At 45.6% G+C, this 25875-nt stretch overlaps 1 protein-coding gene across 7 annotated transcripts in view; it reads right to left on the bottom strand.

The window, feature by feature from the left end:
• The window catches only part of LOC137517089 (E3 ubiquitin-protein ligase TRIM32-like), a 169748-nt gene that overhangs the window by 125970 nt on the left and 17903 nt on the right, over window positions 1-25875 (bottom strand). For 4 of the 7 annotated variants that reach the window (XR_011020542.1, XM_068234422.1, XM_068234414.1 and 1 more), the window contains exon 2: window positions 4013-4051. The exons of 2 other annotated variants lie outside the window; for them this stretch is intronic. The gene's annotated coding sequence lies outside the window, so the exon portion shown is untranslated. Of the gene's footprint in view, window positions 1-3406; window positions 3435-4012; window positions 4052-25875 lie in introns of those variants that run through there. One more of the 7 variants, XM_068234419.1, reaches the window with a different exon arrangement.

Genomic DNA, 25875 nt, shown 5'->3' with positions numbered 1-25875 from the left:
TGTGCGAGTAGCACTGTCAATCACCGCCACGTGGACCGGAGTGTACTGCACAGGCACAGTAGTTCTGCGTCTGCACAGTACGCTCTGGTCCATGTGGCGGTGATTGACAGCGCCGCTCGCACAGGCGCAGTCGGCCTGACGTCATCGCCGGGGGCTGGGAGGCAGCGGCAGCGAACAGCTGACTGCAGAGCTGCGGCAAGGGACATGCTGAGAGCTTGGGGCTGGACGAGCCCTGGGTAAGTAGCACTTATTTTCATTAAAAAAAAAAAAAAGCCAGATAACTCCTTTAAGGTTAGGCATCAGACACAGACAGGTAGATTGTGCGGAGAAATGGGGTTAGGCATCAGGTACATAGTGTGTGTGTGTGTGTGTGTGTGTGTGTGTGTGGCTGGGGCTGTTAGTCATCACAATTTGAAGATTTGCACACAAGAAAGATATGGCTTTGGGCTGGGGATGCCGTGAAACGGGCCTCTAGTTTGTGTTGTCCCCCCAGGCCAAAAGGTCCCAGTCCTCCCCTGCACACAGGGTCTCAAGAGACCTCAAGTGAATATCATTCTTGAGACACAGACTAATTCAAATCAGTCTCTTGTGTTGCCAATATAAAATGAATGTGCATTTTGTGCAGGAACTTTCATCACGTGTTAGTGTAGTGTATTGTATATAAATGTATTAATGGACATTTTCTCTTGCTTACAGCAAGCTATATTCATTAGCACATAACGCTTGCTACCTACTGCTTGACTAACATTTTTTTTTTTAAAGTCAAAGTTTATTGATTGCTTGACTAACATTAATACAGTTATTCTAGGCGCACAAGAACACATGGGGTTAGTAATAGTATGGCTAAAAATGATGTGGAATCTGGAATGTCCCTTTAATACATGGTTAGCAGATAACCACACCTCCCAGGCAGTGGCGTAGCTAGGGTGTTTGACACCCGGTGCGGATAATTTACCGACCCCCCCCCCCAAAAAAAAGCGCAGCGCGCAGCAGCAGCATAAAACCGGGTGTGGACATGACATCAATAAAACCGGGTGTGGACATGACATCACATGAGTGAGGACTAATATAGGTAGCCGAAACAATTGCCCCCCTGCATTGGTTAGATAGGTAGGTGCCCCCAGTATAGGTTAGTTAGGTAGGTGCCTCCAATATAGGTAGCCAGTATAGTTGCCACCAGTATAGGCTAGCTAGGTAGGTAGGTGCCCCAGTACATGTTAGATAGGTAGGTGCCCCCAGTATAGATTACATAGGTAGCTGCCCCAGTATAGGTTAGATAGGTAGGTGGCTCCAGTATAGGTTAGATAAGTAGCTGCCCCCCAGTATAGGTTAGATTAGGTAGGTGCCCCCAGTATAGGTTAGATAGGTAGCTGCCCCCAAGTATAGGTTAGATAGGTAACAGCCCCCCAGTATAGGTTAGATAGTTAGCAGCCCCCCAGGATAGATACACCACACATGCTGTATACACACACACTGTACACAGATACACACACTGTACATAGACACACGTACACACACGCCACACAAACTGTGCACACCCACACTGTTTATACCACACACTTTACACACAGACACACCATACACACTGTACACACACAGACACACACTGTACACACAGACACATCACACACTCACAGATAAACACCATTGGCGGCGCCAGGGGGGTGCTTGGCAGTGCTCAAGCACCCCCTAGAATTGTCCAAGCACCCCCAAAGCACCCCCTGGCATGAACTGACTTCAGGCGTCTAAGAGACACCGAGTCAGTTCACAGCGGCAGCCTGAAGCAGCAGAGCAGGGCTACGGTAAGATGGCCACCCGAAGCCCTGCTCTGCAGACTTGGAGTCTGCAGTGCAGGGCTTCGGCGGCCATTTTCCCGTAGCCCTGCTTGCCGGGTAATGCAAGCTGCAGGCAGGAAGTCACTGAAGGAAGAGGATCATGGGAGCTGCGCGCCACAAGGAGGTCGGGAGAGGAGGAGGTCGGAACAGGAGGTCTTCTGACTAGGTGAGTAAATGGCTTTTTCTTTTCTTTTTCAGGTGGTGCTGCTGATTGTGGTCAGAACTGCTGAGCATTGTGCATATTGGGGTCAGATCTGCTGAGCATTGTGCATATTGGGGTCAGATCTGCTGAGCATTGTGCATATTGGGGTCAGATCTGCTGAGCATTGTGCATATTGGGGTCAGAACTGCTGAGCATTGTGCATATTGGGGTCAGAACTGCTGAGCATTGTGCATATTGGGGTCAGAACTGCTGAGCATTGTTCATATTGGGGTCAGAACTGCTGAGCATTGTGCATATTGGGGTCAGAACTGCTGAGCGTTGTGCATATTGGGGTCAGAACTGCTGAGCATTGTGCATATTGGGGTCAGAACTGCTGAGCATTGTGCATATTGGGGTCAGATCTGCTGAGCATTGTGCATATTGTGGTCAGATCTGCTGAGGATTGTACATATTGGGGTCATATCTGATAACGATTGTGCATATTGGGGTCATATCTGATAACGATTGTGCATATTGGGGTCATATCTGATAACGATTGTGCATATTGGGGTCATATCTGATAACGATTGTGAATATTGGGGTCATATCTGATAACGATGGTATTGGGGTCATATCTGATAACGAATGTGCATATTGGGGTCATATCTGATAACGATTGTGCATATTGGGGTTATTGAACATTTTTTTTTGTTTAAATCTGCTCACATTACGTGTATTTTCTTCTGGGGAAAGGGTCAGCAAAACTTGGGCCCTCTGTCTTTGCGTTGCACTTTTAAAGGGAACCCGAGGTGAGAATAATATTGAGGCTGCCATATTTATCTCCTTTTAAGCAATACCAGCTGCCTGGCTGCCGTGTTGGTCCTCTGCCTCTAATTCTTTCAACTATAGACCCTGAACAAGCATGCAGCAGGTCAGGGGTTTCTGACAATATTGTCAGAACTGACAAGATTAGCTGCATGCTTGTTTCTGGTGTAATTCAGTTCACTACTGCAGCCAAATAGATCAGCAGGGCTGCCAGGCAACTGGGTTGTAGCCACACCCATTTTTTAAGGTCGTCAGCTCCCCCGGAAATTGGTCCAGCACCTGCATAGCACCCCCTAAAAAAAATTCCTGGAGCCGCCACTGATAAACACACACACATCCTCTCCTCTCCATCTCCTGGTGGGTGCACTATGGCTGCTGTCTGCATGCTGTCCTGGGGAAGCTCCAGCCTCAGATTACACTCAGTGTTGGCAGCTATGGGAGGGGGTGGGGTTACTCTGCCTGACATCAGACACTAGTGCCTCACACAGACTTGCACTGAAGTTTTCCAGCACTTGTCAGCTGCTGAGAAGCAGCCAGCAGTGCTCATGCAGTCTGTGGAGGTCTGTACAAAATAAACACAGAGCGGAGGGTAACTATACTTTACCTGGTCCTGTTAGGATACACACAGATTCTCCACTTCTTTATAAGTTGTATGTGCTGTGCAGCCAGCCAATCACCATGCGGCTTCACTCCCTGCAAGGTGATTGGCTGGCTGTACGGCTCATGCAACTGCTAAGTAAGTGGAGTGAAGGAGCCGTTGTATCATAACAGTAAAGTATAATTACCCTCCGCTTTGTTTATTATCTACCGACCACCCCTCTCCTCCGAGCTGCAACCACCCTGACCTCCTAGCTTTCCTGCCACTGCAGCTGAGCTGCACAACATGCGGGGACACACACACAGCGCTGGCTATGAGTGCACCCCCTCTAGGGCGGCTGGGGTCACCCCACCTGTTGTGGGTCGCACCCCACGCACGACGCTAGTGCTCCCAGGGCAATGAGCTTGAGCTGTCCCGATTGTTGTAACCCTGTGTGTTGTATGAAAAATCTTGATTAGAAACCCCCTGATGCCTGCCTGCATGGCTCCACTTACATCTGCACAATATAAGAAATAGCGTTGCCCCTAGGAAGCAGACACTGTCCCTAAAACAGTGGCTAACATTTCACATAATCTATTATTGTGCTATTTATATATTCAAATAGAAACTCACCACATCTGTTAGTGACTGGAATATTTATTGCATAGGTCCCTATTGAAAGAAAAAGCACACTGAGTAATTCTAATTCTATTGTACTGGATTGCACTTTTTGTACCATTCCTCTTTGTTTAAGAATAGTAATAAACTTCCCCTCAAAAGTCCCTTTGATGTAATGTTTGGTTTTGTTCTTCCTTGTTGCATGATTCTACTTTTATATTTACTCAAGCTGATGGCCCGGCGTTTCCCGGGTATGTATTTGGCTGGTGTTGGCTCCGTCCGCGTTTTCTAACCCTAACATACAATTACTCAATTACCTTGTTTGTGAGCTTTGCGGTCTTTGGCATCAATAATTTGCATTGAAATGAAACAAATCTGATTGGCTGTGGCTCCATCCCCTTTTCTGAAATTGAACCCCGGTCACCCATTGACCAACTATACCATGTTTGAGGCTTGTGCCATTAACAGTGCAAGAATGGCAGCAATTAAATATTCCCCTTGAAAATCAATAGGTGAAATTTGATTGGCTTTTGTAGGCTCCACCCACTTTTCTGAATATTAATCCCAGTCACCCAGTAACCAAATGTGCAAAGTTTGAGAATCTTACCATAAACAGTGTAAGAATGGCTGCAGTTTATATTTTCCCAGTGAAATTTGTATTTATTTCCGCCCACTTTTTGGTTATGGGGATAAAAAGTATACTATACCTTATTCCAGGTAATGTACGATGTGTGTGCCAAATTTCATTCAAATCCGTTCAGCCATTGTTGTGTGATTGAGTAACAAACATCCACATTTTCGCATTTATAATATTAGTGAGATTAGGTTTCCCTTTATAACACCTAGAGCAATTATACCGTATGTATAATCTGATAAAACAGTAAGTGTATGGGTTCTACATACCCATAGATATTAAGACAACCCCTGGCCCATAAGGAAGCTACTCTCATTCTGAAGTCCGTTTGCTAATAGAGATTCTGTTGTGTCGTATACAGGACATCCCAATGGAAGACATCTGCATCAAACCACATCATCAGTTTTTATACTTTCAACCATCCCACCTTCCCCCCTAAAAAAAGGCTTATAAAACTGGCATAAAACTTGTTTTCCCTTTAATTGTATATATAGTTGATTCCATGTGAATGTGCAGAAACCTCCTTATCAGGGTCAATGCATAGTTGAAATTCTTATCTGCCTGCGCATTCCTTCCCATTGCTTTATGAAAAATTTACAGCTACTTGATTAGTCATGCATGCACATAAAACTCAGTATCCTGTGTTGTGACTACTATGCAACAAATACAGTAGTTGTACTGTTTACACTGTTACCACTTTAGCTTGAGATGATCTTTCTTTTTTTGCTCTGTTGGCTAGCACTTTGACATTGTTGAACTGGATTACACAGTGTTTTTATTTTCTTTCCATATTTACAGGTATGTGGGTTTTCTACCACAACCCAAAAACTTGCTAGCAGGTTAATTAGCTTTCCCCAAAAATGAGGAGATGGACTAAGCCAAAACCATCAAATTTGTCATAATTTTACTACCTACTATAAATGTTGGAGGATTCTCAGACTTTTCTCTATGTTCAAAAGCACTGAACAGCAGTTGCTCAGTCTAGCTACCAAAATATTGTGCAAATTAAAGGAATACTATCGATGTATGCATTTATTTTTAAATGCTGTATGTTGTAGCACACATTAGGACAAGTACTAGGAGCAATTTGATTCCTCACATAGCTGTTCCTCTCAGCTGTAAAATCCTCAGTCAGTTTTAGATACAAAATTTATCTAAATACTGACGGCTCCCAGAGGGCTAGACCATGTCTCTGCACAGGGGAGTTGCTATTAACTCCTCAGTTTATAGTTTAATTATCACCTTGCTGAAAGAATCTTATTGATATGGTGGTAAGGGGTTAAAGATTCTAGCAATGTGTGTTTATTATCTTTGCTTCTCTTGACTGATAAAGATACTAATGGCCCATACTCACAGGCTACCTTTTGTCCTGTCGCCAGCACACGGGAGCGTGTGCGCGACAGGTTCGGCGACAGCTCGTCGCCAGGTCCCTCCGTGTACACACGTGGAAGAGGGATTACTGAAGCGACGGAAGCTGTCACCGACGCTCCTCCCCCTCGCCGGAAGCGGCATAGATTTTCTATTATGTTGCTGTCGCTGCTCCGCATACTCACGCGGACTAGCAACAGTTGCGGCAGAGTTGCAGCGGCAACTGTCGCCGGGTGATTGACCGCGCCAATCGCCTGGCGACAGCAGCGACAAGCGACGGTTCTGGTGTTGCGCCTCATACTCACGGGCGACCTGTCGCCGCAACACGCGCATGCCGCGTGTTGCGCTGACATTTGTAGCCCATGAGTATGGGCCATAATAATGCTAATTGTAAACGGTTGTCTTCCCCTCTCAGCAGCTTGTAAAGTGGATGCAGCCTGGAGTGAATCATCACAAGCAGGCAGCCAGGCAACCAGTCTGAGTGTAAACACAGACTAGTGTTATAGCTAGTTATATTCCAGCAATATTACAGCTCATTTAGTTACCTGTTACCACCTCAGATCAGCCTATTTTTCCTCATGTCTCCTGCATGCTGTGAGTGACACAGTGAAATATAGGCCTCGATTCATAAAGCATTCCCGCATGCGGGAATGCAGAAAACGGCACACTTTACCGACCACACAGCAAGATCTGTATTCATAAAGGCTTTTCCGCATGAAAAGCCGACATTCGCGAGCAAAGTGATAAATCACCGCCTTGCGCGGTGATTATCACAGCAAAAGTAACAAGTGGTCAATTCATAAAAATTAGAGGTAGCGGTATGCGGACGGGTATTACCGCTACCTCTGATGTGGCGAGAAGCGTGCGGAATCCGTTGCAGTGAATGGGACAGACCTCCCAAGCAGCTGCAGAGAGAACACCGCACGGAGGGATTCCGCCTGCTTCTCCGGCTTCCGCATGTCTCCCGACAGCCTAACGCCTGCCTACAGCGGAGTATCTCCGCACGCCTGTCACAACAGGCAACATTTTTATGAATTACCACCCTGAAGGCGGAAATACCGACAGCGGTGTTTCCCCGCTCGACTTTCCCCGCTCGCAGGCACTTTTATGAATCGAGGCCATAGTTGTGAGCTGTGTGAGAAATTAATTTTTAAGCAGGGATAGAGGGAGAGACCTGGGTGAATAAATAAAGTGCCCCTAGCACTAGTGGTAATGTGTACACTAATATAGAGTATTAAAAAAAAAAGTTGTTTCAATCGACAGTATTCCTTTAATAGGGACGCTGACAGCTGACTTTGCATACATCCTTTCTAATGAGTGTTTTTACAAAGAATAATAATAATTCCAAGAATAAAATACTCAGTAAATGGACTAGTCAGTAAATGGACTTAGTAAATGGTCTACCATATATACTCGCATACAAGCCGACTTTTTGACCCCCAAAAAGGGGGCCAAAAGTTGGGGGGTCGGCTTGTATGCGAGTCTTGGGTGGGCTTGGGTGGTGGTGATCCGCGGCGCCCCCCGCCCGCTCCCTCCCTCCGCGGCCGCCGCTGCTATTACCTGTTCAGCCGGCGGTCGCTTCCTCTACTCCGGGTGCCTCTCACTCTGCTCTCCATGTCTCCATCACGCGTATTTGTGTATCACAGCAGCGCGCTATACTAGCACTATATGGGGCACTATACTAGCTATACTGAGCATTATACTAGCTATACTGAGCACTATACTAGCGATACTGGGCACTATACTGGCTATACTGAGCACTATACTAGCTAAACTGGGGAACTATACTAGCTAAACTGGGGCACTTTACTAGCTATACTGAGGCACTATACTAGCAATACTGAGCACTATACTAGCAATACTGAGCACTATACTAGCGATACTGGGCACTATACTAGCGATACTGGGCACTATACTGGCTATACTGAGCACTATACTAGCTATACTGGGCACTATACTAGCTATACTGGGGCACTACCTACCCATACTGGGCACTTTACTAGCTATACTGGGACACACTCGGGGAATAAGGCGGCCAGCATTTCCTACCCGCGGCTTATATGGGGGTCAATCATTTTTCCCTGTTTTTTCAGGGAAAAGTTGGGGGGGGGTCGGCTTATATGCAGGTCGGCTTATATGTGAGTATATACGGTAGTCCAAAATCTGCCACATCTCACTGATTTTTACTAACTACTGTAAGAAACAGAGCCATAGGAAAAAAGTAATTTATAGTGAATTTTAGGCCCGGTTCACATTAGCGGTGGCCGTCCGGAATCGCCGTGCCGGAGCCGCACCGCTTGCAGAACGGACGGAACGGACGCACGGCATAGCAATGAAAGCCTATGCGTCCATTCACATGCGTCCGTTCTGCCGGACCGGAGCCGGACCGGATCCGGGCCGGATCCGGACTCCGGCCTCCGTTCCAACATGCGCTATTTTTTGATCCGGCTCCTCCGGCAGCCGTATCCGGGGCGGAGCCGGACTGCACCATCCGGCCAATACAAACCAATGGGAACCGGAGAGCGCACAACACACTGGCTGAGAAATCCGGATGTTCTACCCCACTTCCTATGCGGATTGTTGCGGCGATATTGGATGGGGACACATGGGCAAGCATTTTGGAGTGGAGCAGCACAGCTGGATCCGGATCCGGAGATGTTGGCAGCATGTCGCAGGTGGAGGTGAGTGCAAAACAGCAGAGGGCCTGATTCCACAGGTCCCCCTTCTGCTGACCTCCCAGACCCCAACATTTTTTTTGTTTTTTACGTTACTTTTGCCAAACGGATCCGGATCGCATCCTGATGAACACCTGATGCAACCTGACCGGATCCGGATCGGATCCGGATCAGAACCGTACGGTTCCGATCCGGATCCGGTCCGGATCCGGTCAGGTCATCCGGTCCGTTTGGCAAACAACCGCAAGTGTGAACCGGGCCTTACTCTGGGACAAATGTATGTCTCGTGTTTATATATTTACATCTATTTTTTTGTGATAGTCGTCCTTTAACTACTTAATCCTTTTGGACATAGCTGCTACGTCTAAAAGGCTTCCCTTGCTGCTGCTCGCCGCCACGGCTGATCGTGCACACTCCCGTCGCTGCCTGTTAGCCCTGAGATCAATGAATGGGAATACAGAGACTGAAGCCATCTTGTGGCCAAAAAGTAAAATTACACCTACATACATTTTTTTTTTTTAAATAAACATACCCACACATATTTATAATTAACTATTTACTTCCCACACTCTCCTAAAAATACCCAAATGTAATTTTTTTGATTAAAAGTTTTAATAAAAAAAAAAATTAACTAGTCACCTTAGGGTCTGAAATGTTTTAATATGCATGTCAAGAGGATATATTACTATTATTTTTTTAATTATGAGCTTGTAAATAGTGATGGACACAAAACTGAAAAAATGCACTTTTATTTCCAAATAAAATATTGGTGCCATACATTGTGATAGGGAAATAATTTAAATGGGGTAATAACTGGGACAAATGGGCAAATAAAGGGCATGGGTTTCAATTATGGTAGCATGTATTATTTTAAAACTATAATGGCTGAAAACTGAGAAATAATGATTTTTTTTTCAATTTTTTTCTTAATATTCCCATTAAAATGCATTTAGAACAAAATAATTCTTAGCAAAATGTACCACCCAAAGAAAGCCTAATTGGTGGTGGAAAAAACAAGATATAGATCATTTTGTTGTGATAAGAAGTGATAAAGTTATTGGCGAAGGGATAGGAGAAGTTGCTCAGATGCAGAAGGTGAAAAAACACTGAAGGCTGAGGTGGTTAAAAGCACCAGGTAGGAAGTGTCATTCTCCTATCGTCTTGAGGGTGCAAAGCAAAAATATGCACCTATAAGACAAACAAAGAAAGTTATAGAATAGCAGAAAGAAAAAGGAAGAGAAAGGACCTGGTCACAGTAAGAGCAGGGAGAGGTAGCCGGGGACATAAACATTCACATTTCTTAACCACTTGCCGACCGCCCCCAGCCGATGGGCGGCGGCAAAGACTGGGCCCAAACGACCGCAATACGCCCATCGGCGGGGGCGGCTGCGGGAGTGGCTATGCGGCGATCGCGTCATTCGTGACGCGAACAGCCGCCGGGGACTGGCTCCGCCCACCGCTCGTAGTAACCCGCCAGGCCGTTCGGAAGCGCCGGCGGGTTACTAGCACCCGGATCGCCGCATTTACATTGTATAATAGGCTTTGTAATGTATACAAAGCCTATTATACTGGCTGCCTCCTGCCCTGGTGGTCCCAGTGTCCGAGGGACCACCAGGGCAGGCTGCAGCCACCCTAGTCTGCATCCAAGCACACTGATTTCCCCCCCCCTGCCCCCTGATCGCCCACAGCACCCCTCAGACCCCCCCCTGCCCACCCCCTAGACCACTGTTTGCACCCAGTCACCCCCCTAATCACCCATCAATCACTCCCTGTCACTATCTGTCAACGCTATTTTTTTCTTTATCCCCACCCCCTGCCCACTGCCCCCTCCTGATCACCCCCCACCCCTCAGATTCTCCCCAGACCCCCCCCCCCGTGTACTGTATGCATCTATCCCCCCTGATCACCTGTCAATCACCTGTCAATCACCCGTCAATCACCAGTCAATCACCCCCTGTCACTGCTACCCATCAATCAGCCCCTAACCTGCCCCTTGCGGGCAATCTGATCACCCACCCACACCAATAGATCGCCCGCAGATCCGACATCAGATCACCTCCCAAGTGCAGTGTTTACATCTCTTCTCTCCTCTAAACACCCACTAATTACCCATCAATCACCCCCTATCACCACCTGTCACTGCTACCCATCAGATTAGACCCTAATCTGCCCCTTGCGGGCACCCAATCACCCGCCCACACACTCAGATTGCCCACAGACCCCCCCTTATCAATTCGCCAGTGCAATATTTACATCTGTTATTCCCTGTAATAACCCACTGATCACCTGTCAATCACCTATCAATCACCCCCTGTCACTGCCACCCATCAATCACCCCCTGTCACTGCCACCCATCAATCAGCCCCTAACTTGCCCCTTGCGGGCAATCTGTTCACCCACCCACACCAATAGATCGCCCGCAGATCCGACATCAGATCACCTCCCAAGTGCAGTGTTTACATCTCTTCTCTCCTCTAAACACCCACTAATTACCCATCAATCACCCCCTATCACCACCTGTCACGGTTACCCATCAGATTAGACCCTAATCTGCCCCTTGCGGGCACCCAATCACCCGCCCACACCTCAGAACGTCCTCAGACCCCAGCCCTGATCACCTCGCTAGTGCATTGCTTGCATCTATTTCCCCCCTCTAATCACACCTTGAGACACCCATCAATCACCTCCTGTCACCCCCTAGCACACCTACCCATCAGATCAGGCCCTAATTTGCCCCGTGTGGGCTCCTGATCACTCGGCCAAACCCTCAGGTCCCCCTCAGACCCCCTTCCGATCACCTCCCCAGTGCATTGATTGCATCTATTTTCCCCTCTAACCGCCCCGAGACACCCATCAATCACCTCCTGTCACTCCCCTAGCACTCCTATCCATCAGATCAGGCCCAAAACATCCTGTCATCTAAGAGGCCACCCTGCTTATGACCGGTTCCACAAAATTTGCCCCCTCATAGACCACCTGTCATCAAAATTTGCAGATGCTTATACCCCTGATCAGTCATTTTGAGAAATTTGGTTTCCAGACTACTCACAGTTTTGGGCCCGTAAAATGCCAGGGCAGTATAAGAACCCCACAAGTGACCCCATTTTAGAAAGAAGACACCCCAAGGTATTCTGTTAGGCGTATGATGAGTTCATAGAAGATTTTATTTTTTGTCAAACGTTAGCGGAAATTAGATTTTTATTGTTTTTTCACAAAGTGTCATTTTTCACTAACTTGTGACAAAAAAATAAAATCTTCTATGAACTCACCATACCCCTAACGGAATACCTTGGGGTGTCTTCTTTCTAAAATGGGGTCACTTGTGGGGTTCCTATACTGCCCTGGCATTTTAGGGGCCCTAAACCGTGAGGAGTAGTCTAGAGAACAAATGCCTCAAAATGACCTGTGAATAGGCCCCTTAGCGCACCTAGGCTGCAAAAAAGTGTCACACATGTGGTATCGCCATACTCAGGAGAAGTAGTATAATGTGTTTTGTGGTGTATTTTTACACATACCCATGCTGGGTGGGAGAAATCTCTCTGTAAATGGACAATTGTGTGTAAAAAAAATCAAAATGTGTCATTTACAGAGATATTTCTCCCACCCAGCATGGTTATATGTAAAAATACACCACAAAAAACATTATACTACTTCTTCTGAGTACGGCGATACCACATGTGTGACACTATTTTGCAGCTTAACTGTGCTAAGGGGCCCAAAGTCCAATGAGTACCTTTAGGATTTCACAGGTCATTTTGAGACATTTGGGTTCAAGACTACTCCTCATGGTTTAGGGCCCCTAAAATGCCAGGGCAGTATAGGAACCCCACAAGTGACCCCATTTTAGAAAGAAGACACCCCAAGGTATTCTGTTAGGTGTATGATGAGTTCAGAGAAGATTTTATTTTTTGTCACAAGTTAGCGGAAATTGATACGTATTGTTTTTTTTTTCACAAAGTGTCATTTTCCGCTAACTTGTGACAAAAAAAAAATCTTCTATGAACTCACCATACTCCTAACAGAATACCTTGGGGTGTCTTCTTTCTAAAATGGGGTCACTTGTGGGGTTCCTATACTGCCCTGGCATTTTAGGGGCCCTAAACCGTGAGCAGTAGTCTAGAATCCAAATGCCTCAAAATGACCTGTGAATAGGACGTTAGGCCCCTTAGCGCACCTAGGTTGCAAAAAAGTGTCACACATGTGGTATCGCCGTACTCAGAAGAAGTAGTATATTGTGTTTTGGGGTGTATTTTTACACATACCCATGCTGGGTGGGAGAAATATCTCTGTAAAAGGACAATTGTGTGTAAAAAAAATCAAACAATTGTCATTTACAGAGATATTTCTCCCACCCAGCATGGGTATGTGTAAAAATACACCCCAAAACACATTATACTACTTCTCCTGAGTACGGCGGTACCACATGTGTGACACTTTTTTGCACCCTAAGTGCGCTAAGAGGCCCAAAGTCCAATGAGTACCTTTAGGATTTCACAGGTCATTTTGCGACATTTGGTTTCAAGACTACTCCTCACGGTTTAGGGCCCCTAAAATGCCAGGGCAGTATAGGAACCCTACAAATGACCCCATTTTAGAAAGAAGACACCCCAAGGTATTCCGTTAGGAGTATGGTGAGTTCATAGAAGATTTTATTTTTTGTCACAAGTTAGCGGAAAATGACACTTTGTGAAAAAAAAACAATTAAAATCAATTTCCGCTAACTTGTGACAAAAAAAAAAAATCTTCTATGAACTCACCATCCTCCTAACGGAATACCTTGGGGTGTCTTCTTTCTAAAATGGGGTAATTTGTGGGGTTCCTATACTGTCCTGGCATTTTAGGGGCCCTAAACCGTGAGGAGTAGTCTTGAAACGAAATTTCTCAAAATGACCTGTGAAATCCTAAAGGTACTCATTGAACTTTGGGCCCCTTAGCGCAGTTACGGTGCAAAAAAGTGCCACACATGTGGTATCGCCGTACTCAGGAGAAGTAGTATAATGTGTTTTGGGGTGTATTTTTCCACATACCCATGCTGAGTGGGAGAAATATCTCTATAAATAGACAATTGTGTGTAAAAAAAATAAAACAATTGTCATTTACGGAGATCTTTCTCCCACCCAGCATGGGTATGTGTAAAAATACACCCCAAAACACATTATACTACTTCTCCTGAGTACGGCAATACCACATGTGTGGCACTTTTTTGCAGCCTAACTGCGCTAAGGGGCCAAAAGTCCAATGAGCATCTTTAGGCTTTACAGGGGTGCTTACAATTAGGCACCCCCCAAAATGCCAGGACAGTGAACACACCCCACAAATGACCCCATTTTGGAAAGTAGACACTTCAAGGTATTCAGAGAGGAGCATAGTGAGTCCGTGGCAGATTTCATTTTTTTTTGTCGCAAGTTAGAAGAAATGGAAACTTTTTTTTTTTTCTTTTTTTTGTCAGAAAGTGTCATTTTCCGCTAACTTGTGACAAAAAATAAAATCTTCTATGAACTCACCATGCCTCTCACTGAATACTTTGGGATGTCTTCTTTCCAAAATGGGGTCATTTGGGGGGTATTTGTACTATCCTGGAATTTTAGCCCCTCATGAAACCTGACAGGTGCGCAGAAAAGTCAGAGATGCTTGAAAATGGGAAAATTCACTTTTGGCACCATAGTTTGTAAACGCTATAACTTTTACCCAATCCAATAAATATACACTGAATGTTTTTTTTTTTATCAAAGACATGTAGCAGAATAACTTTCGCGCTCAAATGTATAGGAAATTTTACTTTATTTGAAAAATGTCAGCACAGCAAGTTAAAAAAGTCATTTTTTTGCCAAAATTCATGTCTTTTTTGATGAATATAATAAAAACTAAAACTCGCAGCAGCAATCAAATAGCAGCAAAAGAAAGCTGTATTAGTGACAAGAAAAGGAGGTAAAATTCCTTTAGGTGGTAGGTTGTATGAGCGAGCAATAAACCGTGAAAGCTGCAGTGGTCTGAATGGAGAAAAAGGCTCTGGTCCTTAAAGAGACTCCGTAACAAAAATTGCATCCTGTTTTTTATCATCCTACAAGTTCCAAAAGCTATTCTAATGTGTTCTGGCTTACTGCAGCACTTTCTACTATCACCATCTCTGTAATAAATCAACTTATCTCTCTCTTGTCAGACTTGTCAGCCTGTGTCTGGAAGGCTGCCAAGTTCTTCAGTGTTGTGGTTCTGCTATGAACTCCCCCTTCCGGGCCCCTGTATGCACACTGCCTGTGTATTATTTAGATTAGAGCAGCTTCTCTTTTCTCTCTTATCTTTTACAAGCTGGATAAATCGTCTTCTGAGCTGGCTGGGCTTTCACATAGTGAGGAATTACAGACAAGGACAAAGCTGCTTGCAGGAAGAAAAGAGCAGCCTGACACTTCAGTGCATGAGAGATGCAGGGGGAAAGAAACACACAAATGATCTCTTGAGATTCAAAAGGAAGGCTGTATACAGCCTGCTTGTGTATGGATGTATTTTCTATGTGTGGACATACTGTACATCAACCTACTTCCTGTTTTGGTGGCCATTTTGTTTGTTTATAAACAAACTTTTTAAAACTGTTTTTAACCACTTTTAATGCGGCGGGGAGCGGCGAAATTGTGACAGAGGGTAATAGGAGATGTCCCCTAACGCACTGGTATGTTTACTTTTGTGTGATTTTAACAATACAGATTCTCTTTAAAGAGACTCTGTAACAAATTTTTCAGCCTTAGTTCTTCTATCCTATAAGTTCCTATGCCTGTTCTAATCTGCTCTGGCTTACTGCAGTCTTTCCTAACTGCACTGTCTGTGTAATAAATCAATGTATCTTTCCTCTGTCCTGTTTGTCGGGCTAAGGATTGATTGTGTGGAATGTGCAGGGCTGCTTGTGATTGGTAGAAGCGATACACACCCTCTGCAGGCCCCCTGCACACTGTGAATGACTCATACACTATGCTTAGCTGAGCCTATTAGAAGCTGGTTAGTTTGTTTGTAAACACTGCCTAAAACTGTTAATTACAAGCCAGGATTGCAGCAGAGAGTGGCAGAAACAGCACAGAGGGGCACAGGAGAAAATAATGAATAGAATGGTATGCTTTTTATTGTAAGAATATTAGAGTACAGATTCTCTTTAAGGGGCGAAAAGACTGTGGTCCTCAAGTGGTTAAACAAATATGGGTGGGAAAAGTTTAAAATACATGTATCCTTTGAGAGAGGCCACATATGCACACATGTAATGGCTAGGCATAACACATTATTAGACCATCCTGACTTTAACTGTCATCTAGGTCCATAAATATTTGGATGGATACTTTTTTTAATTATTTTGGTTTTGTACATTATCACCATGAATTTTAAATGAAATAAAAAAAAAACTCAGATGCAGTTGAAGTGCAGCCTTTCAGCTTTAATTCAGTGAGGAGAACAAAATGATTGCATAAAAATGTGAGGCAACTAAAACATTTTTAACAGAATCCCTTCATTTCACTGGACAAATGAAATAACTGGAAATAATATGTTCATTTCTAATACCTGGTTGTAAACCCTGCATGGTAAGCTCCTGACCGCATGTTATCTGTTCACAGCAAAATCATCCAAAATCATCCACATGCAAGCACCACACCTCAAATCAACTCCAAGCCTTTTATCTGCTTAATTAATAATGAAATAACAACGGACTTGCCCACACCTGCCCATGAAATAGCCTTTGAGTCAATTGTCCAATTACTTTTGAAGGTACTGTGTTAAAAAATGTTTTAAGGTGGCCATACACTGGTCGATTTGCCATCAGATTCGACCAACAGATAGATCCCTCTCTGATCGAATCTGATCAGAGAGGGATCGTATGGCCACCTTTACTGCAAACAGATTGTGAATAGATTTCAGCCTGAAACCGATCACAATTTGTGGAGCTGCCGCTGCTGCCGCCCCCCCCTGCATACATTACCTGTTCCGGCCGGCGCGAGTCCCCTGGTCCCTGCTGTCTTCTTCTCCGCTCCGGGCTCCAGACCGTTCCTGCAGCTACTAAACTTCCTGTCCAGGGGAAGTTTAAACAGTAGAGGGCGCTCTACTGTTTAAACTTCCTGCCGGGACAGGAAGTTCTGTGTAGCTGCAGCCGGTCCGGAACCCAACGCGAAAAGAACACAGCGGGGACCAGGGGACTCGCGCCGGCCGGAACAGGTATGTATACCCGCCAGCGATCGAGAAAATTCTTCCGCACGGACGGATCAACGGGAATCGACGAGAACGATCGATTTCGGATCGATTGTTCTGTCAGCGGTGTGCGCGGCGATTTCACAGCCGATTCGATCACTGTGATCGAATCGGCCGTGTATCGGCGGGAAAATCGTTAAAGGGGAACTGAAGAGAGAGGTATATGGAGGCTGTCCTGTTTATTTCCTTTTAATCAATACCAGTTGCCTGGCAGCCCTTCTGATCCTCTGCGTCTAATACTATTAGCCATAGCCCCTGAACAAGCATACAGCAGATCAGGTGTTTCAGTGGTTCAGACTTATAAGTCTGATCTGACAAGACTAGCTGCATGCTTGTTTCTGGTTTTATTCAGATACTACTGCAGAGAAATAGACCAGCAGGGCTGCCAGGCAACTGGTATTGATTAAAAGGAAATAAACAGGAAAGCCTCCATATACCTCTCTCTTCAGTTCCCCTTTAAGTGTATGGGCCCCTTTAGTTTGTATGCAATAGCTTTGTTCACCCCACTGACTTAAAGTCTGCACTTTAACTGCATCTGTCCAAATATTTATGGACTTAACTCTTTATGTTTGTTTACTTTCCTTGATCAACTTATTTTTCAAGCTAATGCAACAATGCTAGACTAGTATGTTTGTGGGTAAACCCTGGCCACAGACGGTCCGTGGCATTTCACAGCCATAAGCTGTATGTGCAAAGGCTGCTCTGACTACAAGGCTGTCAGTCCTGCTATAATGTGCAAACACAAATGATAAAAGGAAGTTATAAAAATAACGAATAGTGCTGGAAGATTTTGCTATCACACAGAAGGATTTCCTGAAAGATATTTTTCTGTGCTAGCATTACACAGCATGCATTCAAAAATAACATTCTCGCACAATGGTATAAATGTAACTAATACACATAATGGCATATAATAATAATCCGAACATTTATATAGCGCTTTTCTACTGTCGAACTCAAAGCGCTTAAGAGCTGCAGCCACTGGGACGCACTCAGGAGGCCACCCTGCGGTGTTAGGGAGTCTTTCCTTGAACTCCTTACTGAATAGGCAGTGGCGTCCCTACCATAGGGCGGCAAGGGGCGCCCCGCACCGGGTGTCGGGCGCCCCAGGGGGTGTCATCAAGGCCTCCCACAGAGGCCTGTGCACTGTGTGCAGGACAGGAGAGGGAAGCAGCACGGAAAAGAGGGGTGGCGGGGAAAGCGGCGGGGAGTCGGGCCAGACCCCCCACCTCCCTCACCTGGGTCCCCTCCTTCTGGCGCTTCCCCCTCCTAATTAGTAGCAGCGGGCAGCAGCGGGCAAGAGGACTTACTCACCTCCTTCCTGCGTTCCAGGCGATGGCAAATAGCGTCATCGTCACGTGACGCTGGTCTCCGCCTTCTCCACCGCTCACTGTGCTTCCTGATTGGCGGAAGCACAGTGAGTGACAGAGAAGTCGGAGGCCAGCGTCGCGTGAGGATGACGCTATGCGCCGCCGCCATTGCCAGGAGCAAGTGAGTGAGTCTTCTTCGCCGCTCCTGCCCGCTGCTGCTATGCTGTGTGCTGAGCCCCCTGCTCTATACCCTCTACACTCATGATTGTGTTCCTGCCCACCATAGTAACACCATCGTTAAGTTTGCTGATGACACTACAGTGGTGGGGCTCATATCAGGGGGGGATGAGTCTGCCTATAGGGATGAGGTAGAAAGGCTGGAAATGTGGTGTAGAGACAATAATCTGCTCCTAAATGTAGCTAAAACCAAGGAGCTTATAGTGGATTTTAGGAAGAAGGCAGATGACATTCAGCCACTTATTATAAATGGAAATATTGTAGAAAGGGTCACAGACTTTCGGTTTTTAGGAGTTACTATTAAAGAGGACCTGACTTGGGGGTCACATATTGCTGAAGTAGTGAAAAAGGCACAGAAGAGGCTATATTTTTTAAGGGTGCTTAGGAAGAATAATATTCCTGAGAAATTGTTGGTGTCTTTTTACCGCAGTACAGTGGAGAGTGTCCTAGTCGTGGTTTTCAAGCTGCACAGTAGCACAGAAAAAGCAGCTTCATAGGGTAATTAAGGTTGCCCAGAGGATAGAGGATAGTGGGCTGTCCTCTTCTTCCATTAGAAGAACTATATACTTCTTTTTGTTTCAGGAATACTAAGAAAATTTTAAGCGATGCCTCACATCCAGGACATGTGTTATTTGAACATCTGCCTTCTGGAAAACGTTTTAGACTTATAAAAACTAAGACAAACAGACTAAAGAACAGTTTTTATCCTTCAGCCATTTCTATGTTAAATGCTGCTAAGTGGCCATGTTGATAAGGGGTGTGTGCAATGCAATGTATGTAAGAATGGAATGTTATGCTGTCTTTGCTTTTGCTGGAAAATTGCACTTAAGAATTTCGTTGTACAATTTCGGTTGTTACAATGACAATAAAGATTTTCTATTCTATTCTATTCTATTCTATTATTAGGAGGGGGAAGCGCCAGAAGGAGGGGACCCAGGTCAGGGAGGTGGGGGGTCCGGCCCCCCTCCCCGCCACCCCTCCTTCCAGGCTTTCCTCACACTGGGGGCAACTAAACTAGCTATACTGGGGGCAACTGTACTAGCTATACTGGGGGCAACTAAACTAGCTATACTGGGGGCAACTAAACTAGCTATACTGGGGGCAACTAAACTAGCTATACTGGGGGAAACTAAACTAGCTATACTGGGGGAAACTAAACTAGCTATACTGGGGGCAACTAAACTAGCTATACTGGGGGCAGCTATACTGGGGGCAACTAAACTAGCTATACTGGGGGCAACTAAACTAGCTATACTGGGGGCAGCTATACTAGCTATACTGGGGGCAACTAAACTAGCTATACTGGGGGCAACTAAACTAGCTATACTGGGGGCAACTAAACTAGCTATACTGGGGGCAACTATACTGGCGGCAGCTATACTAGCGGCAGCTATACTGGGGGCAGCTATACTAGCTATACTGGGGGCAGCTATACTAGCTATACTGGGGGCAACTAAACTAGCTATACTGGGGGCAACTATACTGGGGGCAGCTATACTAGCGTCAGCTATACTAGCTATACTGGGGGCAGCTATACTAGCTATACTGGGGGCAGCTATACTAGCTATACTGGGGGCAGCTATACTAGCTATACTGGGGGCAACTATACTGGGGGCAGCTATACTAGCGTCAACTATACTAGCTATACTGGGGGCAGCTATACTAGCTATACTGGGGGCAGCTATACTAGCTATACTGGGGGCAGCTATACTAGCTATACTGGGGGCAGCTATACTAGCTATACTGGGGGCAGCTATACTGGGGGCAGCTATACTAGCTATACTGGGGGCAGCTATACTGGGGGCAACTAAACTAGCTATACTGGGGGCAACTAAACTAGCTATACTGGGGGGCAACTAAACTAGCTATACTGGGGGCAACTATACTGGGGCAGCTATACTAGCGGCAGCTATACTGGGGGCAGTTATACTAGTTATACTGGGGGCAGCTATACTAGCTATACTGGGGGCAGCTATACTAGCTATACTGGGGGCAGCTTTACTAGCTATACTGGGGGGCAGCTATACTGGCTACACTGGGGGCAAATATACTAGCTACACTGGGGGCAACTAAACTAGCTATACTGGGGGCAACTAAACTAGCTATACTGGGGGCAACTATACTAGCTCCACTGGGGGCAGCTATACTGGGGGCAACTGTACTAGCTATACTGGGGGCAACTATACTAGCTAATACTTTAAAATACAGTTAGCTCCGCCCTCATCTGGTCATGACCACGCCCATTTTTTGCCGCGAAGCACGCTGCAGGTTGTGGCCATGCCCATTTTTTAAGGGGGGGGGTGTCTTTTAATACCCAGCACCGGGTGCCAAATGCCCTAGGTACGCCACTGTGAATAGGTACTGACCCTAGCCAGGATTTGAACCCTGGTCTCCCATGTCAAAGGCAGTGCCCTTAACCTATTTTGGTTCCTGGACGTAGAAACTACGTTGCAGGAATCATGCGCGCTACCGCGCACTCCCGCGGCCGATCACGCGCGTGCATGCGCACTCCCGGCCGCGGATTCGGTAGCCAAGGAATCAATGTATCGGGCTATGGTGCCCGATCACGGATTCCTCTCCCCCGCTGAAAAAGCGACAGCTTCTCTCGGAAGCTGCGCCTTTTCTGGCCGTTCCCTTCTTGATGAGTTACGCTTAGAGTGACGTCATGTAAACAAACTCAAAGTAAAACTACAACTAAAATTAAAAAAAAGTTAAACATAACACACAATTACATTATAAAACTATACTTTACATCCCACCCTCCCAAAAATACCCAAATAAAATGTTTAATATAAAAAAAAAACCATTACAATAATAATAAAAAAAAAAACATGTAAATATTTACCTAAGGGTCTAAACTTTTTAAATATCAATGTAAAGATGAAATATTTCTATTTTTTTTTATTTTAAACTTGTTAATAGTGATGGATGCAAAACGGAAAAAATGCACCTTTATTTCCAAATAAAATATTGTCGCCATACATTGTGATAGGGACATAATTTTAATGGTGTAATAACCGGGACATATGGGCAAATACAAAACGTGAGTTTTAATTATGGAGGCATGTATTATTTTAAAACTATAATGGCTGAAAACTGAGAAATAATGATTTTTTCCGTTTTTTTCTTATTCTTCCTGTTAAAATGCATTTACAGTAAAGTGGCTCTTAGCAAAATGTACCCCCCAAAGAAAGCCTAATTGGTGGCGGAAAAAACAAGATATAGATCAGTTCATTGTGATAAGTAGTGATAAAGTTATAGGCTAATGAATGGGAGGTAATCATTTCTCAAGTGAAAACGACGGAACCTGAATGGGTTAAAGTGAACCTAAAGCCTGTTAAAAAAAATGAGATTAACTCACCTGGGGCTTCCCTTAAGCCCCCAGCAGCCGATCGGTGCCCTCGCAGCTCCGGTCCGATGCCTCTGGACCCGCCAGCGAACACTTCCGGTTTGGCCGTCACCTGCCAACAGGCATCGGAACGCGAGTGATTGTTCGCGTTCCCAGCCTGCATATCGCCCCCTATGCTGCTATTGCGACCTCCTGGCCGCAATAGCAGCATAGGGGGCGATATACAGGCTGGGAACGCGAACAATCACTCGCGTTCCTATGCCTGTCGGCCGGTGACGGCGAAAGCGGAAGTCGTCGCCGGCGGGTCCAGAGGCATCGGAGCGGAGCTGCGAGGGCACCGATCGGCTGCAGGGGGCTGAGGGAAGCCCCAGGTGAGTTAATCTCATTTTTTTAACAGGCTTTAGGTTCACTTTAACCAGTACTCTATTCAGCCACTGACATATTCACCATAGAGCAGTAAAATTGCAATGCACATATAGCTGTACGGTGACTATATCCCATAATTGCCTCTACATGAAGGCAGGATGCATAACCAGCTACCTCTGTATAGAAACACCAATTTTTTATATAGGTGTGACTATGTGTGATCGGGGCTCATAGAAAAATTATGACAGGACTTTTGCATCTCCATCTTAAAGAATACCTGAGCTGACATGATGAGATAGACATGTATGTATAGTGCCAAGCATGCAAATAACCAGGTTGTGTTCCTTTTCTTCTTTTTTTTTTTAAGTGCATCAACTTTGCAAGTGACAGATTCTCTCCAGTCGGGACCAAGTCAGACTATAGCGTAAACCTCACTGGTGAGGAATCAGGGCCGGCGCTCCCATAGAGGCAAAGGGGGCAATTGCCCCGGGGCCCCCAACCTCTGCAGAGGCCCCGCGCCGCCAGCCCTGCTAAATGCTGCCTGCTCCTCCGCTCGCTCTGCTCCCCGGGGCCCCTTGCTAACAAGCTGCAGCAGCAATTACTCACCTCCTCCAGTGGACGGCACAGTCCGGGCACTCTTGCCATGTTGTCCTCCACCTCCTCTATGATCCGGCGCGTTTACAAATAACGTGCGCCAGATCATAGAGGAGGTGGAGGACAACATGGCAAGAGTGCCCGGACTGTGCCGTCCACTGGAGGAGGTGAGTAATTGCTGCTGCAGCTTGTTAGCAAGGGCCCCAGGGAGCAAAGGTAATCGCTGGGAAGGGGGGGGGGGGGAGTGTTCGGGCAGGGGCCCCCCATTCAATTTGCCCCAGGGCCCTGGAGCCCCTTAAGCCAGCCCTGTAAGGAATTACAGCCAAAAAGCCCCTGAGTGTAGTGGATAGAAAAAGAGATCAATAGTTGTCAGAATCCGCTCTGTTGGTCTTGATTCCCTGGACTGTTTGGTTTCTGGCAGAATCTGCTCTGCGGGTCTTGATTCTTTGGACTGTTTGGTTTCCTATGCTGGTTACATAGTGCAGTCCAGGGAAGGGAGACCTCTTTGTCAGCTTGCAAGGCTGACTGATTTGCATTCACTTATCTGGCAATCTGCTCCTCTGCTTCCTTTGAAGGTTTCCAGTGTAAATGTCACTTCCTCCCAGATTTCCTGGCTTGTCATAGCTTCTGTTTGGTAGCCTTGCCTTGAGCCTCAGTCCGTTTGAATCGTAGTGTATATATTCTAGTGTAGTTAATTCCTGGGGAGTGCACCTAGCACTCCTATTAGTGCAGTCAGGTTGTGTATAATCTGTATTGCCTATTCTTTCTTGTCTTGTCCGTGCGATTCTACTGTCACCAGCGGTTGGCGATAGTGAATCGTTCTGTCCTGAACCTGGATCGCATTCGTCCTAGCATTAGAGGCGGTGGATCTTCCTAGTCTGAACCTGGGAGTATAACCTTAGCTGCGGTTGCTACCGGTTACTCCTGTCTGTCTTGTCTGGATCTCTTGTCTGAACCTGGGAGTACAACCTTAGCTGCGGTTGCTACTGGTTACTCCTTCTGTCTGTCTTGTCTGGAACGAACGCTTGCTGTTGTCTGGTGTGAGGCAACCGATTAGCAAGCGTTCCCGTTATCTGTATGTCTTTGTTCTCTGTGTTCATTTGGTTAGTCAGGGGTGGTACGCTTTGTCACTGTTGCGCTTCTCGTGCGGTGACCGTACTGTTAACACGCTTTGTCGCTGTTGCGCATAACGTGCGGCGACCGTGTTTAGCTATTGCATTTGTTATTTTCCTTGGCGTTCTGATTGTACTTTGCTGTGTCTTCCTTACTCAGTTCATGCTCTGTCTTTGCTCAGTCTTGTGTTGCTGGTGGCAATCGCCTCTCTCGCGATTAGCTTTCTTTCTCTGGTCTGTTCTGATGTGATATGTCTACCGTCGTGGGGTGGCGACTAGATTGGTAGACATTCACATAGTCTGTCTCTGTTCTTGCTTTCTTCTGAGTTGCTACTTTGTTGTCCAGTCTTGCTTTAGTCGTGCAATCACTATCTGGCATCTGTGGCTGTACACAGGACTTATTCCTCTGTACTCCACAGCTCCATCTGCTGGTTGGAATTCCCCTCTACATATACTGGGTACTCTACTTCTGTGTCTGTGGGAGATTCCCATCTGCTTCAGCGCACTTGGCGTGCGCTGACTAGGGAAATCACCCGCAGAACGTTACATTATGACAAGACTTAAGACACTGAACTCTGAAACCAGAGATGATTTTATTTCGGAGTGTTCCAGATTTTTGGCGAATCCTGAATTCCAGGCCACTAAAATTTCCACTTGGAGTGCTCAGATTGCTTACAATCTTCTCCAAGGGGATCTGCTTGTGTGGGCTGATGAATATGCTAGACACTGGAATCTGAGACATAACCCTTGCAGATTTCTTGCTCATCTATTTTCTCGGAAGCTTGACATTCCTATGCCATGCTATTTCAATGAGTTTTTCCTGCAATGCAAACTGCTGATCACATTGGTTTATGCAGCTTCACTCAGGAATTACCATATTCTAATGAGTTGATGGCTCAGTCTGTTGATCCAGTAATTTCCTGCAAAACTATTCAGTTCAAAAGGTTCATTTTCATCTGATCAGCAACAATCTAATGCTGTAAGGATTAAAAAGAAAAGATCTAAACCTCACTGACTGAAGGTCACTTTAAACAACTGTTTTCAGATTTCACTGAGAATTTTAAAACCTCTATGCTATCTATCATTCAGGAAACGATTAAGAATGAGATTAAACCTATCAAAGAAGCAATTATTGATCTTAATGATCGGGTCTTGGCAGTTGAGAATGATCTGGGTAAATTGTCTGCGACTGTTAAATTAAATTCAGAGGGGACAGAACGCAACACTAAACAACTTTCAGATATCACCAGCAAAATAGATGATCTGGAAAACCGCAGCAGACGTAACAATATAAAAATTTGTGGGCTGCTGGCTAATTCTCCTCAGCAAGACTTACTAGAAATAACTGGAAGACTTTTTAAACAGGTGTTGGGGGAAGATGCTCCTGATGTCATAGAAATGGACCGAGCTCATAGAATTGGTAGGGTAAGACATACGAATAATGGGCTGTGTCAGGATGTGTTATGCAGACTGCAATCATTTCCATTGAAGGAGCGTATACTTCTAAAAGCCAGGCAACAAAAATCTATTCATTTTGACAGTCTTAAAATTGAATTTTATCAGGATATATCTCCACGTACACTAGCCAGAAGAAGGCTGCTTAAACCATTATTAGATATACTTAGAGAAAAGAATATAAATTATAAATGGGGATACCCTCTAGCCTTAATTGTCCAGCATGAGGGCCATACTATTAGTTTAAAAGATTATGAACCAATTGCTCCTTTTATGTTAAAACTGAATCTTACACCAATCCATCTGGCTGGCTGGGAATGTATTTACACCTCTTCCACAAATGCGATGGATCTTGAGGTGGTGAAATGGCAGCAGCGGTGAGGCGATGCTGAGAAATATAAAGCGAATATGCATGGTTTCTCGCTTTTGTGGTTTTGTTTCTCTCGCCCGCGGCTCTTTTCCCTTTCTTCTTTTCGGTGAATTTAATCCCTGGGGTGTTCTTATCATTCACTTAAGGGAATGGGGTGTCGTGGGACACTGTCTGGTTGCCTAAAACGG

The sequence above is a fragment of the Hyperolius riggenbachi genome, chromosome 1 (genome assembly GCF_040937935.1).
Source record: "Hyperolius riggenbachi isolate aHypRig1 chromosome 1, aHypRig1.pri, whole genome shotgun sequence".
In the NCBI taxonomy this organism is placed as follows: domain Eukaryota; kingdom Metazoa; phylum Chordata; class Amphibia; order Anura; family Hyperoliidae; genus Hyperolius; species Hyperolius riggenbachi.
The sequence above is the reverse complement of the archived record's forward strand: the minus strand, read 5'-3'. Positions and strand labels throughout refer to the sequence as shown.